The sequence below is a fragment of the Heteronotia binoei genome, chromosome 21 (assembly GCF_032191835.1).
Source record: "Heteronotia binoei isolate CCM8104 ecotype False Entrance Well chromosome 21, APGP_CSIRO_Hbin_v1, whole genome shotgun sequence".
Classification (NCBI taxonomy): domain Eukaryota; kingdom Metazoa; phylum Chordata; class Lepidosauria; order Squamata; family Gekkonidae; genus Heteronotia; species Heteronotia binoei.
Window position 1 is genome coordinate 46,836,874 of NC_083243.1, and position 17,720 is coordinate 46,854,593.

Here is a 17,720-nt window from a genome sequence, read left to right on the forward strand (position 1 = left end):
CCTTCTGTAATATCTAGTTCAGCTCCCCCATAGACCTTAGCATCCTCTGTCCCTTCCAGCAGCAGCTTAGGGGAGGGACGGTGGCTCAGTGGTAGAGCATCTGCTTGGGAAGCAGAAGGTCCCAGGTTCAATCCCTGGCATCTCCAAAAAAGGGTCCAGGCAAATAGGTGGGAAAAACCTCAGCTTGAGACCCTGGAGAGCTGCTGTCAGTCTGAGAAGACAATACTGACTTTGATGGACCAAGGGTCTGATTCAGTATAAGGCAGCTTCATATGTTCATAATGGTGAGGGAAAGGGAAATGTACATACAAATAGTAATGGGACACAGAGTAAATTGAACCAGAACTGACAGACCAGTAGGGAGAGAACTTGACACCAAGCTGCCATTTTCAATGATAACCCTGTGTTGTTCATTACAGGTCGTACAACCCTGGGTCCTTCATAGCAAAAAAGGGGGAAGGGGGGAAATGCCAACTAAAATATTAAACTTTTGGTGGGCATGGTCTCTTGTTGGCAAGAACCTGTTTTGTAAGACAGCCTGTGAGGTGTAGTGATTAGTGTGTCACACTAGGATCTGGGAGATGAAGCTTGCCAGGCGATCTTGGGCCAACCACTCTTGTTCAACCCAAGCTAGTTTACAGGGCTATTTAGAAGATAAAGAGGGGAAGAGTGAACAACAGATGCTGCCCTAAGCAATATAGGAAGGGCGTGAAAAACTAGCAAGAAATGGAGATGGGCATCCTGTTGGCTATTCCCAACACCATATACCAAAATCCAAAAACTAACACAGAGTGTCTTTTTAAAGCTCTTATGACTAAAAAGATCAAGGCAGCTGGAATGCTCAGAAAATTTAAAATGCTATAAAAGCAAATAATAAATATTGAAAAAGGTAGGTCACTGAGGTGCAAGTCTGTATTTGAATGCTGTTGGTCCTTTCTGTGAGACATGCCAGCATGAATCCCAGTCTGGCTGAACAGTGGGTGGTATCTACAAAAAAATCCAATCTCTTTGTATTGGTAGATGGGATATTCTTCATTATACAGACAATAAGCATTTAAAAAAATCAGTAAAGATATTCATGAGAAGACAAGAATAAATGCGGTAAAAGCAGGGATCCCAGACTCTTTGCAATGATGGCTCTCCCAATTATATCTTGCCCTGCTGCTGCTCTCTTTAATCTCAGAGAGGTTATTCTGCAGAATGACCCTGCAGACCGCTGGAATCCTTAGAGGGGCTCCTTCTCTTCTCTTCTTTGAAAAGATCCTTGAAAGAAGAGTGTATTCCCTGCTCTGGAGCAGACTTCTCATCTGAACACAACTTCTACTTTCACTGTCCCTTCTCCAGTCCTACAGGAATGCCATGTTCAGGTTTCATGGGCTAGCAATCCATCAGTGGTCTTCACCATTTGGTTCTGACTGAAAGAAGTATCTCTGGACCAGCATATCATCTTTTGTTCATTTGTCTCATTTTTCTTGGAAGTCAAGACTCCACACTCATGGCAGCATTCATTTCCTTGGCTGCCCGTTTTCAGTGCATGAAGGAAACTGGATCAGGAGACCTGGGGGGTGCTGGGGGAGAAGAAGAAGAAGAAGAAGAAGAAGAAGAAGAAGAAGAAGAAGAAGAAGAAGAAGAAGAAGAAGAAGAAGAAGAAGAAGAAGAAGAAGAAGAAGAAGAGAAGAAGAAGAAGAAGAAGAAGAAAGAAGAAGAAGAAGAAGAAGAAGAAGAAGAAGAAGAAGAAAGAAGAAGAAGAAGAAGAAGAAGAAGAAGAAGAAGAAGAAGAAGAAGAAGAAGAAGAAGAAGAAGAAGAAGAAGAAGAAGAAGAAGAAGAAGAAGAAGAAGAAGAAGAAGAAGAAGAAGAAGAAGAAGAAGAAGAAGAAGAAGAAGAAGAAGAAGAAGAAGAAGAAGATATTGGATTTATATCCCGCCCTCCACTCCAAAGAGTTTCAGAGCGGCTCACAATCTCCTTTACCTTCCTCCCCCACAACAGACACCCTGTGAGGTGGGCGGGGCTGGAGAGGGCTCTCACAGCAGCTTCCCTTTCAAGGACAACTTCTGCCAGAGCTATGGCTGACCCAAGGCCATTCCAGCAGGTGCAAGTGGAGGAGTGGGGAATCAAACCCGGTTCTCCCAGATAAGAGTCCATGCACTTCACCACTACACCAAATTGGCTCTCCACTACACCAAAATGGGTGGGGAGGAGGAGGAAAAGAAATTGGATTTATACCCTGCCCTTCACTACCCAAAGGAGTCTCAGAGCAGTTTACAATCTCCTTTCCCTTCCCTTCCCCACAACAGACACTCTGTGAGGTATGTGTGGCTGAGAAAGCTCTGACAGAAACTGTTCTTGAAAGCAACAGCTCTGTGAGAACTTGTGACTGATTCAAGGTCTCATCAGCAGGTGCATGTAGAGGAGTGGGGAATCAAACCTGTTTCCTTCAGATAAGAATCCATGCACTTAACCACTACACCAAACTGGCTCTCATCTTCCTTCCATATCTCCCATTCATCTGTTCCCAAATACAATAGGGCAATAAGAGATTTTAGCTGCTATGGAAAAAAAAAATCATCAACAAATATTCCCTTTCCTACTACACTATGGTGTGGACAGAGTTAACGTCTCAAAGAGGCTAATGCCTCAAAGAAAGATGAGTTTCAACTGCCGTGAGAGACTTAAACCCATTTCTTTCCTTCCACGTAGCCCCACTGCAAACTGGGACCTTGCATATTTTCTAGTTGCAATTTTAAAAAAAAAAAAATGCCAGGAGGATGTGATCACAGATCCCTCAACATCTTGTTTGTTATGGTCCTTTTTTTTTGCTTTGATATGCAATGCTAGCGTACACTAGAGTCCAAGATGAGCCTCTGGATGAGAGAGATCATTGCTACTAACCGATAATCTGTTAGACAGAAGAAGTACCTGGTTGGCCATGTACTACAAAGGGCTTCAGCCAATCCTGGATTCTTGTGTACCTGCATAATATGTGCTAACAAATGTGTTTATCTTGTTTATCACAAAAACATGTTTATCACAAAAACACAGTTTTAGGTAAAGCTAAAAACACAATGTGGGAAGCAGCCCTGGCTAAAAATTCACCTTCTGTATAGGAATGCAGTGAGATCCATGTCAATTACACCTATCTGTCCTTCTGCCTAAGGGTCAACTGGTTTCTTTTCATGGCTAGACTATGTATCCGTATACTCAACACCAAAATGACACCTTGCATGTAACCGAGATTTGCAGCTACGAGTTCACTGAATGAAATTACGATGGAGAGATGTTGCTGGAGGTGGGGAAAGTTATTAACAGAGAAGATTACTGTAGTCTGCTGTGTGCCTGAGAGTTAATGAGACAGCAGGAAATGGGGCCACTCCACAATACAGGCTGTGTCCATTAGGAAGACTGTGATAAGATCGAATTGTATTTTCAATGAATTAGATCACAAAAATTGGTCCCTACTGCCTGAAATCAAGAGAACGTTTACCTTAAACCACTGTGTTGCACAACTCAAGAGGGGGACAGTGTCCTTCTTAGTTTATTAAAGGAAGAAGCAGTGAGGTTTGGGGGTGCATACAGATGAACAATAAAAAAGAAAAGGCAGCAGCACATTCACAGCGCTAGAGACTTAAATTACTTTGTGTGTCTGTAGCATACCAGTTAATCAAATGCTGGTATATCAGTCTCAGTGTTGTCTTTTTGCCTGTCGATAAATGAAATAGGTTGTCTCCAATGGGATGGGGGCTGCATTGCCTCAATTTCAGATGCTCACCTCTCTGCTTCCGTGTCAATGCTGCCTCCTTTCACTTCCTCCTACTGGCAAAGAAAACGCCCTATGGCTGTGCCTCAGGTAGGAACAGCGCAACATCCTCCCGTCCCAATTGGTTGCTTCAAAGAAAGAGGTGGCAGTGACCAGGCCAGCCAGCAGGAGGCGGAAGATGACACACCAGAGTTTGGTTTTCTGGTATGACACACACATACGAAAAGCATTTCACAGGACCATGGATGCATTTTGGACTCTCCTTTTTATACTTCACCTGTACATACCCTTTAGGGCATGTGGCAAGTCTGCCTTGCAACAATCTGACCTATTCCAAACATGGTATTTATTGTAACAGCAGGAAATAGAAATGGGTTTTTAAAAGCAGAAAGGAAGGGAAACACATAAAAGAAGAGATCTATAAACGCCACTAACAATGGTGAGCAGAAGTACAAACTTCGTTTTCAGAGACAGCAGAGTTCCAAGTGCCAAACTGATGGGGAGTAACCGCAGGGGACTAATATTGTTGTCATCGAGCTCTTCTCAAGAGCCTTCCTAAGACACCTGCAGGGCTGCTGTCAACAGAGAGAATGCTAAAGCTGACAAACGGTTGGTCTCACCCAATGCGACATGTCTCATGTTCCCACGCCTCCACATACTTTTATATGCCTCTTTATTATACAGCAATATGCTTTCTTTTTAAAAAGAAACATCAAAAGCAGCCATATAGTAGTTCCCCGGGATTTTTCCAGCGCAAATGGCGAGTGGATAATGGTAGGCTGTGCCATTAGCAGGCTTGCTGCCAAACCACGCTAGCTCTCCTAGAGGGAAGTAATTGACTGGACATTTTCTAATAGTTCTTTAGTTCATACAATAGCAAATAGAAGAGTTGCCACAAATGAAGCCCCATCCTTTGGGGTCATGCACGCCAAGGTAAAAGAGGGGTTGCATCATAGGGAAAGTTTCTACTCCCTCTTCCTAAACTGGTTGAGAGAGTCAGCCTTTCAACATTTTAGGCAGAAACTCTGTTCAACAGGATGCTTTTTAGTCTACCCAGCCAATCAGAGGTCCAGTTGAGCCCCACCCCACCCCAAAAAAACCATCCCAGCCTGAATGCACTGGGATGCACCAGGAAAGGTGTCGGCTGGTGTCCACAGGCATCATGTTGTGGACCCGGCATAGAGAGTCTGGCTCAGGTGACAGACTGAAATTCTATTAGAGGCCTATGGTGACAGCAGAGAGCATGGAGAAAGGAAGTGAGCGGGATAAAGGGTACGGCTCCCTCCAATTTCCCTCGCATCTACATGATCTTGTTTTCTAGCAATCATGTAGGCATGAGGGAAACTGGAGGGAGCAGCAGATCAAAATGCAGCCATGCAGCAACTGGTGGGGAATCAATCACTTGATCCGATGAAAGCAGAAGCCCAGGGGTGAAGCAACAACTGCGGATTCAGTCTAACTTTTCTTCTACATTATATTGGTTGCCAGTTTGTTTCTGAAACCAATTCAAGGTGCTGGTTAAGTCCTTTAAAGCTTTTTGTAGCCTATGACTCCCTTACAAGAGTGCTGGCTACCCATAGGAACTGGAGGGGTGGGCTGGGCTAGGCATTGTGTGGTGTTCCACAATGCTACATCACTTCTGGTCATATAATCAGAAGTGATATGATCATCACTGCAATGCTGCAGCAATTTCTCTATAACAGGAGACCCACATACCTAAAGAACTGTCTCCTCCTCCCATGTGGCAATTGCAATCATCAGGCTGCCCCCTACTTGCTGTTCCCCTACTTGAGGTGGTCCACCTGGCATCAATCAGAGCTGTTCCTTTTCCTCTGTGGGACAGACTCCCTGAGGAGATGAGTGAAGTACCATCATTAGAAACTTTCAGAAGGTTCCTCGTAGCCATTTTAGTCAACAAGGTTTTTAATGGAGTATAAAACTGCAGACATCTTTTGGGGGCGGGGGAATATATGGAATTTTATTCTGTTGGTTTTAAAATATAATGTTTTAACTGTGACTTGTAAGCTATCTTGAAAGGAAAGGCAGGATAAAATTAACAAATAAACAAGCTGGTTGGTCATGGTGTGAAACAGGATACTGGACTACTGGGACCACTGGTCCTATCCAGCAGGGTTCTTGTTACATTCAATCTACTTCAGGCTCTGGGAAATTAGTACACAACATAAAAGATAATACTCCACAAGAGGTAATAAAACTAGTTAAATCTTACCACACATGTCCAAAATTGGAGGTGGAGGAATACCTGCATTTATTGTTATAACACCTGTGTTGTTATTATTGAAAAGATTTGTCTTGGCTCTTTTCCCTGCTCGCTATATGAGGCGGCTGACTTTGCTTGTGCGTTTTTTTCCTTAACGAGTTAATTCAACCCCCTTTTGATAATGGATTTCCGTCCTGTGAGCTAATTAATTTCACTCAATTTAACATACACATTTTATAGGAGCCTAGTGTATTGAGAGAAAACAATAAAATTATCTGTGCACCAACTATAAAACTCCTGCTACTTTTCTTAACAAACATCCCCCTCCAAAACTTAATAGATGGCTGTTTATTTTTCAGAGATGGTTTCCCATTAAATAATTTCCATAATATGTAACCTGGAGCTTTGCCTTGCACAGGCAATTGCTGAAGAATTGGAAGCCAGAAGGCATAGCACTATTTCATTTCAAACAAACAGAAAAATGGCTCCAGTAAAAGTTTAGAATAATAACTAGTGATTACAGAAAGCATTAAATACGGGAAGCCAAGCCAGGAATCAGGCTTTTGTAGGCTGCAGACAATGGATCTCTGGTGTTCTAATGAAGCTTCTGCCTCTAATCTGCATGTTATACTATTCCTGGGCCCATCCAGGACAGTCCCAGATTCTGTCAACTCAGACATGTCCTGCAAGCCCTCAGGTTGAACCTAGGGTTGCCAGGTCCCCACATCACTCCAGCACGGGGATTTGGGAAGTGTTCCAGGGGTGGGCAGGGACATTGCACAACACTGTGCAAGTACTGACATCACTAAGTTAAATCATCATTTCAGCGATGCCAGAGCGTGGTGCTCTGGTTTTTGGTCAAAACTCCATGGTAAAGTCACCCTCAAACCATAGAGTTTTGCTCCAAAACCAGAACATCCCCACACAACATTCCCACTGCAATGACATCACTTACAAGTGATGTCATCATGCTGGGGATATTACACAGCAATGTCCCTCTTTAGGGGCAGGGTTTCTTCCCTTAGCCAGCTGATCCATGGTGGGAAGAAGCCCCTGAAACTGGGGGATTCCCCTCTCAGACCTGGGAATTGGCAACCCTTGGGACTGGAGTTCTCCTAACATTACAACTGATCTCCAGACTACAGAGATCAGTTCCCCTGGACAAAACGGCAGTGCCAGAAGGCAAACTCTGCAGTAAACCTTAGATTCTAGGTGAAATTCTTGCTTCAAATCTCCCCTCCACAGGCACTATCACTCAAATCTCCAGAAACTTTCCAGGCCAGAGTTGGCAACACTAGCTGGGAGACACATGTCACATATCCACAGTTCCCTGTGAACTTTGAATTTTTTTAAGCGTGGAGGGGCAGTGTGTAAGAAGGTATTGTTCAGCAAAGCATTTTCATAAAGAGATGTAGTTTATTGTATGGTTTATAATATATGTTTTTATTTTTTAGCTCTTGTAATCAAAGTTTCCCCTATATTATTTATATTGCATTGTCATGAAATTCGGTAAGCTTTCTTGAGTCTCAGCAAGAAAAACAGACTATAAATAAAGCAAATAAAATAATATAATAAATTCAGATTTGGACTGTGGTCATGAGGAGAAGGTGCTTAAGCCTTCCCCCCACAGTGCCATTTTCCCAACCTATAATAGCCCTAAGGATCTGCTGATTGAGCCCCACTGGGGAAACCTGCATGAGCATGTACATTTCCCTAATGATGGAATAGCGGATTCACAGGGCAGGCTACCTATTGTAAGAAGAGGAGAATGTTGACTCTTTGGCTGCCCCTCAAGTCGCACATCATCCTTCTCACCTTATAGAATATACAAACAAAGCCTTTTGCTATTTCCTTAAAAGTGCCAGACATTCAATAGGCCTTTTTTTGCTATTTCCTCAAAAGTTCCAGACATTTAATGTGTGCATAGTGAATTGCACATAGACAAAAAACCTCTCTTGCTCTATCCCTCCGCCTGCTTTCTGCCCTGCTGCCAACCCTACATGCAAGGCATCTGCATCCCTTTTCTTTTCATCATCCCATGAGCTGAGATGACTCAAACTGCATTTCTGGTTAAACAGAATAAGAACCTCCCATAGACAGTGAGGCAGCAGCATGATTAGGTGGTACAGAGAAAGATCTATTATGAAAAACCATAGGTGGTTGGGCAGGGTGCCTGCTAGGAACTTATCAGTTGAATCCCTAATTGTCCCTTGCTGTCCCTCCTACTGACTGCCATCCTGGAAAACAGAAATAGTTACATTTCTGATGCCAATGAATGAAACTCAGCTCAATTTTTTTAATTAATTTCTTTCTGAATCCATACCCCTATTGATTCCTCAAAAGAAAAACCATGGATCCATTCAACCAGCACAAAAATGTTTACTCTATTCCACCATTACAACCTCAAGGTGAGTTCACTAGTTTATGTTGCTGAATATTTCTGCCTTGAGTAGGCATTCTCTGTTACAGGGCAAGAGATATGGTAGCACAGACTTGTGACAGAAAACAGCTTTTGCAGTAGGTCTCATAAATGCACGAGGAGAGGCAGTTTGTGCCTTTAAAATTCAGCTTGCATAAAAGAGAGATTCTTGTAAAAGTTTACCTGTGCACCAACCAGTTAATGGTTCCAAGATTGCTTTCTGAACTAACATCTCCAGGGAGTGAGATAAAGCAAAGCTAATTAGTTCCTTTTTGAGTTTCTCACTTCAGCTCTGCCTTTTTGGATAGCTCCTTAATAAGCAAGCCACTCATAGACAAGTTACCTGCAGAGAATAAACAGGCTGAATAGGTTTTGAATTCTTTTTCTATATACATGCCTTTCTCCAAAAATTTCAGATGAGGATATGAGGAATGCCAAAGAATGTATCAAGAGTTTTTGCTGTCCAAGTCAGATTTTGTTAGTTCTACCTAAAAACATTTATTTCCTGTAGTTGGTGTGCATGTGTGAAAAAGGAGAAAGGTTCTTTAATCAGGTTCTTTAATCAGCTAATGGTCATCAGGAAAATGGATTTGCAATGAATCACACTGCTGCATTTGTTGTGTCACCCACATTCTATTGGAAGCACTTTTTAAAGTTCTTCATCCACCTTTTCCACCATCAAGTTCTGCCCATCTTAGCAATGACTATACTCATTTAAACCTATCCCCCCGCATGATCTTCTTTCTTTTTTCTATTACTCTTGCCAAATATGTCATGGCTATTTCCTTCATCACCACCACTCACCTTTGGTAGACTTTTCAAGGTTAAGAGAAAGCATTGTCAATGATGCTAATGCGTCATTTTTCTTCATACAGGCACAGGTATACACTGGTATATGTTTTTCATTTCAAGCTGTGACGGAACTGGCCCAATTCAACCTTCAGACCCCATCCCGTCAGCTCCCTCTTGGGTTGCCAGCTCCTGAAGGGAGCTATTCTTCTTTCTGCCACTAGGGTGTGCTGCCACCATCTGCTCAATTTAGGGGTTCCCGACTGAGAGGAACAGGACTCCCAATCCCCCTTTCCAGTTCTGAGGCCTAGCCTCGAGGTCCTCTGCCAACCCAGCACCTGGTTATCACAGAGACCAAAGTCCTTCTTTGGGAGACCCCTGGAGGATTGGCACCCTTGCCAACTGCATGCCTTCCTCCTTCCTGGGACTCCCCTTTCCATTCTGGGAAACCCCCATGTGTTCTGGGAAATCTCCAGCTCATTCCTGGAGATGATCTCTGGGGCTGCTCTAGCTCAATGCCCTCCCCACTCTGTTTCCTGCCTGGAGGAGAAAGATGCCCATTGTCTCTTCAAGTAACTCCATTAGCATCTATTAAGAGGTAGCCCAGATGCTGCTGTAATGCCACAGGCTACCTTCCTCCCCCCCTTCCTGATTGTCTTCTGAGCTCAGAGACAGAACCTTTTAAAGCCAGCTTGTCACCTCTCCAGGAGGCAAGGCATTTCTTCACACAAACATTATTAAATTGTTCATATAAAACATAAAAAAAATTTAAAACTGGTAAGGAATTTGTGAGCATTGACCTGGATGGCTCTGGCTAGCCCAAGCAGGGTCAGCACCGATTAGCGCTTGGATAGGGGACCACAAAGGAAGTTAAGGGAGGCAGGAAATGGTAAACCACCTCTGTTCAGCTCTTGCTTTAAAAAACTTACTGAGGGCACTCTCCTCCACCACCATCTGTGAAGTTTCCCAAACTTTGTCAGTTTCATCAGAGCTCAGAAAAGAGGCCTCTCAGGAACCAGGTATCTAAGATAGTTGAACTGTCCCCTTTTCACAAGGTTTTACGCATCTCCAGTCTGGGAGGCATTCCTCAGAAGTTCTCTTTGACACTAGCTCCTATACACCATATCACAGAAACCATTACCAGATAGAAGCTACCTGGCCAAGGTACCTGATTCCTCAGTGTCTCTGGGTGCAAAGGTTTTCTCAACCTTATTTCCACTCTCCTCTGATCTGACTGTAACACTGCAAAACAATGAGGAACACAAAAACATGGAACTTGTGGAATTACAACAGCTACAGTCTTACAAACACTTTTCAGGAAGTAAGCCCCATTAAATAAAATGGTAGACTGACTTTGGCTTGCTCCCTTGAACACCTGAATATGGGAAAGTGGTTTTAATAAAGTGGGGGGGGGAGACATAAAAAGAAATGTAAACTGAAGTCAAATTCTGTCTACAGGGACTGTAGGAATATTTAGATCATCAGATGGACAGAGATTCTCCAGGAGGGTAAAACAGAATCTCTTTTTATAGGAACCCAAGTCTCTTTTAAATTAAAAGACGTTTGCTCCTTGGGAGGACAGCTATGGCAAACCTGGGCAGTATAATAAAAAGTAGAGACATCACCCTACCAACAAAAGTCCGCATAGTCAAAGCGATGGTATTCCCAGTAGTAATGTATGGCTGTGAGAGCTGGACCATAAGGGAGGCCGAGCACAAAAGAACAGATGCTTTTACGATGTGGTGCTGGAGAAGACTCTTGAGAGTCCCTTGGACTGCAAGAAGATCAAATGAGTCAGTCCCAAGGGAAATCACCCAGACTGTTCCCTGGAAGGTCAGATGCTGAAGCTGAAGCTCAAATTCTTTGGCCACCAAATGAGAAGGGAGCACTCCCTGGAGAAGATCCTGATGCTAGGAAAGACAGAAGGCAAAAGAAGAAGGGGACGGCAAAAGATGAGATGGCTGGACAGCATTACTTACATAACACAAATTTGACAGACTTCAGAGGATGGTGGAAGACAGGAGGGCCTGGTGTTGTAGCAGGTAAATAACGAAGCCCCACACATTGCTTAGTTTGAAGCGAGGTATTTTACTTTGACATCAAAGTAGAACTTGTCAGCATAAGCTCAAAATGACTAAGTTAAAATCATCAGCCTTCTGACCATTTTTATGCATCCCCCAAAACAAGCAGACAAACCCCCCTCTTATCTAATTCAAATGCTCCACCTCCTGCTTTCCTTCCAGTAATTTCTTGTAGTTTTCCCCTGCTCTGTCCCTCTGTGTTATCAGCAAGAAGCTCCTTCTCTGCGGGGCCCCTGTTATCTTGGATTCACACCCTTAGCCTGTCTGGTTTTAACAGTTCAGCAGAAGCTCCTCTTAACAATCACTCTAAATGTTGCATCAGACATTCTCTTTTGAAGGCACAACCATATTTTCCATTATTATTATTATTGAGGTATTCATTTATTATTCAGGGGACACTCTTCATTCCCCCCTTTCAGTCTCTGCAAGTTTTTTATTTTATTTTTTTAAATCTGAAGGAGACTGACCATCATCATTATTAAAAAGTCAATTCTGTATGCCCACGCAAGAAGGGCAGCTAGGTGACAATTTGATTTTCGACATTCCCAAGAAAGACTGAAATGACACTACAATGGGGTAATGCAATAGTATATTAACAGAGATGGGGTATAGACGGGTCAAGGGAGGAGAGACAGTGATGGGATTATCCATTCACATGGGCACATCCCAGTATTTTCCATCTTGAGAAGGTGTGTGTGGGGGGGAGAAGGTCACTCAGAGGCATGCCTTGGCTATGCAGCCCAGCCTTCCAATATGGAGTTTTCCTGGTCTCCATTATGGGGCCTTTCTGGGCACACAGACTAGCTTGAGAGGGGCCCCCCTTGTCTTTTAAGGCTACCCTCTTTATTTGGCAGCACTTTGGTATCAATTCCTCCTCTTTGGCACTGTTCAGTCCAGTGTGTGTCACATTTCATGGTGCATTGCTGATCAGACTTCAAACAACCCGTGTTGAGACACAGTTGGAACAAAGGGAAAGGGTTTTAGGAATGTCAATTACCAAAAATAGGCTATGCCTGAGTTAAAAAATATAAAATAATCCATTCATGGTATATGCATTGAATAATTACACATGTCCAGTCTAAATTTGTGAACATAGATATTGGAAGGATCCTAGAGAACTTATTTCTTTATCAATAAAACATTATTAGTTATGATGCATGAACACAAGAACTCATCTCATTTCTAAAACACACAAGAGACCTATGCAAATCACATGCTATAAACCTAATCAACTCATGTGCCTTTATGGAAAACACTTTGTTGTAGCCTAGGTGATTAAGATACACGCATTCAGACATACTTGGAAACATTGCCAGTTGTGGGCAGTCCACATTGGCCACATTATTACAATACAAAAACCATTTCCTGACTAATTCCCCTCCTCCCTTAGTCTAACAAAAGGTCTTCTTTCTTGAGTTCATGGAGAGCTTGCGTGCTCTGTGCATGACAATCTTTTCACAGGGAAATCTATTTCTATTGCAGCCAAAAGGAATTCCTTTTCCTGGAAGCACAACTTGGAAGTGGCAATGGGCTGCTGTTATGATCAGCTGAGGCAATCAGCCTTTTGCTAGGCAGAGGAATTTCCCCGGAAATAAGTTTTCTCCACAACTCAATTTGAATGGGGTTCTCGGGGAGGCCTTCCTTCCAACATCAATGAGGCATGACCAAGCAAATTTCAGGACCTCTAGGTAGATATGGAAGAGCCTGGAAAACATACTTGAAGAAACAAACAAATAAAACAGCAATAATAGCTGTTTTTTTCCCTTTAAAGCTTTCCTTGGCTGTCCATAAATTGCCATAACTTGAGTCCAACACTGTTGAGATAGGTTTGCATACATTAGCTAAATTATCATACTTGTTTTGGGCAGGAGACTTCCTCCTTCTCACATGGTGTTTCAGTTTGACAAGGTCTCTACCCTTCCAATGTTAAAGGACAGATTTCATACAACATACATTATGCAGAACACAAATCCACAATATAAACCCATGCATCACTTCTCATGATTCAGGCTAGTGCATATCCATATAGAAAATGACCACCTAGTGGTTCATGAGAGGCTTTTTATTTTGTTGCAACAGATATGAATCTCAAAAAGAAAACATGAAATTGTGCACAAAATTTGGAGCTCCAAAAAGAGATTACCAGAGTTGAAGTTACCCTTGGATTATGAAAATGGTCACAAAAAGGGAAGAAAAACTTCAAAAACAAACACAAAACAAAACTGAGGCCTCAATAGAACAATGCCAGTTTTAATATACATGTATGCGAAGGATCAGACCCAAAATGATTAGAGAACTGGATTAGAGAATTTAAACCAATGGACATCAGTGAGGTGTTCAAGTCCACTGAACTCCAACTTCCTCCGTGTCAGCTCATCCAAAATTTGTTCTGTGGGTCTTACGTAGGTGTGAGAGCAGATTTAATCAAACTTTAACAACAAAAATCCTAAAAGCAAATAATAGTTAATCCTTAAACAAACAATTCTTAGCAGACATACCAGTAATACTTAAAATTACTATATAATAATGAGCATGCACTAAACTTGAATTGCAGATCCCGATTTTCTTCATATATAACAAAACAATCCTGGAAGGCAAATTCTAGTTAATACACCTTGACAAAGAAGGTTGAAATAACAGAGAGGCAGGAACTTAAAACAAATAAATGGAAATGTGTTATCCAGTACCTGGCCAGGACTGGTGACTGGATTGAAACACAAAATCAAACAGAATTGGAGCCCTACCACGATAAGAACATGAAACATAGAAAGAATTTTCTGAACAAAACACTCAGAAAAAGTCATGCTCTAACAAGATACTATAGATGGAGGCATAAAATAAGATAGATAAGCATATAGATGCCTCTTTCCACAATAAGAGGTTCACCATATAGCTGAATAGGAAGATTGATATGCACAGTTCATAGATGGAACATAACTATAAATGACATCAAGAGAACAATTGAAGATATACATTTTAAGGAATGCAGAACATTATTAAAGTCCAGATTAACAATGAAGACCAAGAGTTTTCAGGAATCCTGCCTACTAAATTACTAAGAAATCTAGAAAGGGTATTTCCATAGGAAACATGACACTGAGAATAACTGGATCACTGGTACAGCAAAGTATTAGTTTCTCAAGACTTAAGAAAGAAGATGCACAGTGAGAGAGCAGTTCCACCCAAGGAAGGGTATAGATGTTCCTCTATAACACGTTATAACTTCAAATGGAAAGAGGTCTTGTAGAAACCAACATTTATGAGGCAGAACTTCAAAACACTGATCTAAAAAAAAAACTCAGTACCAACAACCAAAGGAACCCCCATATTCAAATAAATGAAAAGTTGGGAAGCAGCCCAAAGTAAGATAGAAAAACTGCCAGATGCAACACCTGAAGACCACATGCTTCTGGCATGAGATGTTCTTAACAAAAATCCCAAGAGAATAAAATTTCCAAAAGGTTGGATACTGTATTAGAATAGATGCTCCATATAAACCCTTTGTCCCAGATCAAAAACTTAAGAGATCTGTTAGGTGCACCATTTCTTTAAAGCAAAGGAGATCACAAGCTAAATATCTTATAAATATTCCCCTTAAAATTAAAGCTACACAATCTAAGTACAAGGGAAACTAATAACGGCCACTAGAAAAATATTCTCAGACTCAAAAGGTGAAGCAAAAAAAAAGAAATAAATTATCAGAGGAATAGCTTCTAATCTAGAAGAACTCTTGCCTCAAGGCAGTTTACAGGCAGGTTCTTTTCTCTGGCAGAGAAAGAGTGGAACTTTGGGATGCCAGCTCCAGGCTGGAGATTTCTGAATATCTGAATTACGGTAAATTTGAAGATTACAAGGCATGCAGTCCACCCTCTTGGACACTTTCTCTCCCAGAGGCACTAGCCTTAATGTTCTGGGCATTACATTATATTTTTGGGAGTGATCTCCAGGTTCCACCTGGAGACTGGCACCCTTGCAAAACAGTAGTGTTTTGAGCAAGCCAAGGCGCTTCCAAACTGACTTGCTTATTTTAAAATATACACATCTTCCTTACAGGCATCTAAAACTACTCATTTTATTTGTGGAGACATTCTTGCAGAATTTCAAAAGTTTGAATTTGTATCCTTAGACCCAAAACCAGGAGAATATGAGAATTCAGAAAAATATTTCAATTGTGCCTCCCCCCTTTGATACCATGGGGCATATATATAAACACAAGATGTTTTTACACTTCTTATTTCTACAATTAAGACTTAATTTGGCTAAGTGTCTTCTCTTTCCTAAAACAGCTAAAGATTGTCTGCAAAAGTTTTCCTAGCCAAAATCCAGTGAAAGTTGCTAGGACATAAATTCCTTGCAAAAGAGAAAACTTTGACTCTTCGCAAATTTACTTCTCTTTTCTGGTTCTGTTAGAGATTTCAGATTGAGTAAAGAGAAGAGGATTAGCATTCCTTCCTGGTGGGGGAAGGGGCAGAAAGGGAAAAGTCCCCTGTGCAAGCACTAGTCGTTTCTAGGGTTGCCAATCCCCAGGTGGGGGCAGGGGATCCCCCGGTTTGAAGGCCCTCCCCCCGCTTCAGGGTCGTCAGAAAATGGGGGGAGGGGAGGGAAATGTCTGCTGGGAACTCTATTATTTCCTGTGGAGATTTATTCCCATAGAAAATCATGGAGAATTGATCCGCGGGAATCTGGGGCTCTGGGGGGGGGGGGCTGTTTTTTTGGGTAGAGGCACCAAATGTTCAGCATGGCATCTAGTGCCTCTCCCCAAAATACCCCCCAAGTTTCAAAAAGATTGGACCAGGGGGTCCAATTCTATGAGCCCCAAAAGAAGGTGCCCCTAACCTTCATGATTTCCAATGGAAGGAAGGCATTTAAAAGGTGTGCCGTCCTTTTAAATGTGATGGCCAGAACTCCCTTAGAGTTCAATTATGCTTGTCACAGCCTTGATATTAGCTCCACCCCTAATTTCTCCTGGATCCACCCCCAAAGTCTCCTGGCTCCACCCCCAAAGTCCCCAGATATTTCTTGAATTGGACTTGGCAACCCTAGTCGTTTCCAACTCTGGGGTGACATTGCTTTCACTTCACATTTTCATGGCAGACTTTTTACGGGGTAGTTTGCTACTGTCTTCCCCAGTCATCTACACTTTCCCCAGTCTTTTACACTTTCCCCAGCAAGCTGGGTACTCATTTTACCAGGCTGAGTCATCCTGGAGCCAACTACCTGAAAACCCTGCTTCCACTGGAGATCGAACTCAGGTCGTGAGCAGAGTTTAGGACTGCAGTACTGCAGCTCTAACACTCTGTGCCATGGTGTTCTTGTGGGGGGAGGGCAGGAAGACTGCAAATTTGCAATCTTTAACTTCCCTATGCCAGGCTCCAATTTGGGGCTGATTTAGGCACTCTCTGTACATACTCAGAGGCCTTTACTTGAGCCTGAAATTTATAGAACTAAAGCAGTAAATATTTAACAAAACTAGTTTAATCTCTCTTTCTCAGAGGTATTTGGTTCTGGCATTTTAAAGGTGAAAATAAAGGTACAACTCTCTAAATCTCTTTCTCAATCATGGCAATAAATTGTATTTATTTAATTTGCATCCTGGCTGCATTTTAAAGGAGATGAACCTAAGTTCTTTTGGGCTAACTGTAATGCAGTAGCCATGCACCACTGAATTTTAATACTGAGATAGCTGAATAGCCTTAACTGGATACACCACGAGAATGTTCAGCACCAGAATGGAGCCTACTGAACAAGGCTTAAGGGATGATCAGGCCCTTCTTCCCTCCTAAGGAGAGGAAATCCGATTTCCCAAACAATTTATACTCACAATCCTGAAGATCTTCCAATTCCCTACACACGTCGGTTCAACCAGGCTCGGGTTCTTGATTGACTGACCGGGCACCACCCCCACCAAGGCAGAGAGAGCTGGACTCAGTCAAAAATGTGACCTTAGCACCTAGTCCATTCTTTCTGCCATGAGGGTAGAGGGCAGACGGTTATGCAGTCATCCAAGGGAAGAAAAAATCCTTACCTCGTCATTCTCCAGCCAACCATTTTATGTAGCAGGTAAATAACGAAGCCCCATACATTGCTTGGTTTGAAGCGAGGTATTTTTCTTTGACATCAAAGTAGAACTTGTCAGCATAAGCTCAAAATGACTAAGTTAAAATCATCAGCCTTCTGACCATTTTTATGCATCCCCCAAAACAAGCAGACAAACCCCCCTCTTATCTAATTCAAATGCTCCACCTCCTGCTTTCCTTCCAGTAATTTCTTGTAGTTTTCCCCTGCTCTGTCCCTCTGTGTTATCAGCAAGAAGCTCCTTCTCTGCGGGGCCCCTGTTATCTTGGATTCACACCCTTAGCCTGTCTGGTTTTAACAGTTTAGCAGAAGCTCCTCTGAGGGGCCCCTTAACAGTCACTCTAAATGTTGCATCAGACATTCTCTTTTGAAGGCACAAC